Source organism: Asparagus officinalis, chromosome 4, assembly GCF_001876935.1.
Source record: "Asparagus officinalis chromosome 4, Aspof.V1, whole genome shotgun sequence".
Lineage (NCBI taxonomy): Eukaryota > Viridiplantae > Streptophyta > Magnoliopsida > Asparagales > Asparagaceae > Asparagus > Asparagus officinalis.
The window spans coordinates 142218801-142221760 of NC_033797.1; positions in this window are offsets into that span (position 1 = coordinate 142218801).

Below are 2960 nucleotides of genomic sequence, written 5' to 3' on the forward strand. Positions count from 1 at the left end.
TGGGTTTTAGCTCATGAAATTGTGAAATTTAGCATCCATGAAATTATTTACAAACGAGTCAAAATAACAAAAATTGGCCAAACTTTTGGGATATAGTACATAAAATCATGAGTTTTGGGCTTTGCTAAACTATTTATTATAGGTTATATAACTCATGAATTTGTGAATTTTGGCATGCATAAAATTATTTGACTACAAGTCAAAACAACTAAAATTGGCTAATAATCGTGGGTTATATCTCACAAAATCATGAATTTTTATCTTCGCGAAATAATTTGCTAAGGAGTCGAAACAACTAAACATGACCAAAATTCATGGGTTAGCTCATGAAATCATGAATTTTGATCATCATTAAATTATTTTTCCATGGGACCGAAGAACTAAAAATGGCAAATAATTCTATGTTATAGCTTACGAACTAACTAAAAATGACTAAAAATTATGGGTTATAGTTCATAAAATCAGAAATATATGCCACTAACAAGTTATTCTAGAATAGGTCAAAACAACTAAATATGACCAAAAATATGGGTAATATCCAATGAAGTTCTAAATTTAAGCCCTTAGGAAATTATTTGATAAAGAGTCGAAACAATTAAAAATAACCAAAATTGTGGGTTATAGCTCACAAAATCGTGAATTTATGTCAACAATAAATTATTTGACAATGGATCAAAATAACTAAAAATGGTCCAAAATATGAGTGATAGCTAATGAAATAGTTAATTTTAGCTACTATGAAATTATTAGCCAATCCGTCGAGACGACTAAAGATACCCAACATAAACTATTGCTCATGAAATCGTGAATTTTGGTCCCCATGGATCTATTTGTTAATGGGTTGAAATGACCAAAATTATGGATTATAACTCATAAAATCATGAATTTTGACCTCAAGAAATTATTTGCTATCGGTCAAAATGACTGAAAATGGCCAAAAGTTTGGGTTATATCTCATGAAATTATAAACATGGCCATTGCAAAATTATTTACTAATGGTTCAAAATTTTCACCAAGGACTCAAATTGACTACAATCCAATAATCCTGATTTGTAGCTCATGGATCATGAATTTTGGTCTGTGTGAAATTACTTGCCAACAGGTCAAAATAATTAAAAATCATGAATTTTGGCCTCCACAAAATTATTTTCTAAGAAATGACTAGAAACGGCTACAAATATTAGGGTATAGCTTAGAAAATCGTTAATTTTGGTCTTTATAAAATTATTTGTCATTGAGCTAAAATGATAAAAATGATAAAAAAATCATGAGTTATAGCTCAAGAAATCATGAATTTTGACATTCTTAAGTTATTTGTTAATGAGAGAAATGCCTAGAAACAATCAAAATCGTGGGTTCTTATTATATTGTGAAGTTTGGATACTACAAAATTATTTACCAATAGTTTGAAATGACTAAAAATAGCCAATAATCTATGGTTATAACTCATGAACATTGTGAATTTTAGCCTATACATTTGTCAAGAACCGAAATGACATAAAATTAGCTAGAATATATGGATTATAGCTCATAAAATTGTGAACTTTGGTCACAGCAAAGTTATTTGCCAATAGGTCGAAACGACTAAAAATGACAAAAAATCATGAGTTAGCTCATGAAACTATTTGCCTCTACTAAATTATTGACAAACAGGTTGCAATGACGCAAAAATCATGAGTTATAGCTTATGAAATCATGAATTTTGAGCTCCACAAAATTATTTACCAATTGATCAAAATGACTAGAAATGTCCAATAATCGTGGATTATAGCCCATGAAATTATGAATTTTAGCCTATACAAATTTATTAGCCAATGGGTCTAAATGACGAAAATGAGCTAATATTATATATTATAGCTCATAGAATTGTAAATTTTGGGCACCACAAAATTATTTAAAATCGGGTTGAATTTGCTAAAAATGGATAAAAATGTAGGCTATAGCTCACAAATTTATGAATTTTGGCACTTAAAATTATTTGCCAATAGATCAAAATAAAAAAAGGGCTAAAAATCATTGGCTATAGCTTACAACATCACGAATTTTGGCCCTCACAAAATTAGTTGACAACTGCTCAAAACAACTTAAAATTGCCAAAATTTATGGATAATAATCAAGAAATTATGAATTTTAGCCTTCCGAAAAATTATTTGCCAACAGATTGAAATTGGCCAAAAATCATAGATTATAGCTCAAGAGTGAATTTTAGCCTCTGCGAAATTATTTGACAGTGGGTTAAAATGACTACAAACGGACAAACAAGTTGTTGCTTATAGCTCTAGAAATCATGAATTTTGGCCTCTAGGAAATTAGTTGCCAACAAGTCGAATTGACTAAAAATGGCAAAACAATCATGAATAGCAGCTCATAAAATCTTGGGTTATAGGCTACTAAATCATAAATTTTGGCATTCACAAAATCATATGCTAACGGGTCGAAACGAATAAAAATGGCAAGAAAATCATGGGTTATTAGGCCATGAAATCGTGAAGTTTTAGCCTCCACGAATTTAGTAGACAATGGTTCAAAACGACTAAAAATGACCAAGTGATGGGTTATAGCTCATGAAATCGTGAATTTTGGTTTTTATGAAATTATCTGCCAACGGGTCGAAACAACTAATAATAGCAAAAAATCATTGGTTGTAGCTCGTGAAACCTCCACATAATTATTTGCCAATAGGAGATAAAACTACAAATGGCCAAAAATCGTGGGTCACATCTCATGACATTGTGAAGTTTGGACTCTGTAAAACTAGTTAACAAATAAATATTTGGTAAATGATTCCTTTATAATTTTGATAATATCTTCCTTATTGATACGAAAAATAATCTGTATAAATTTATTTCCTAATATTATTTATGATGAAAACCACAACTGGTTTGGATTAAGGAACTATAAGCCAATAAGTATGACATCTGTTGATCTCTTTTTAATTGGAGAACTTGTTTTCACTCGGG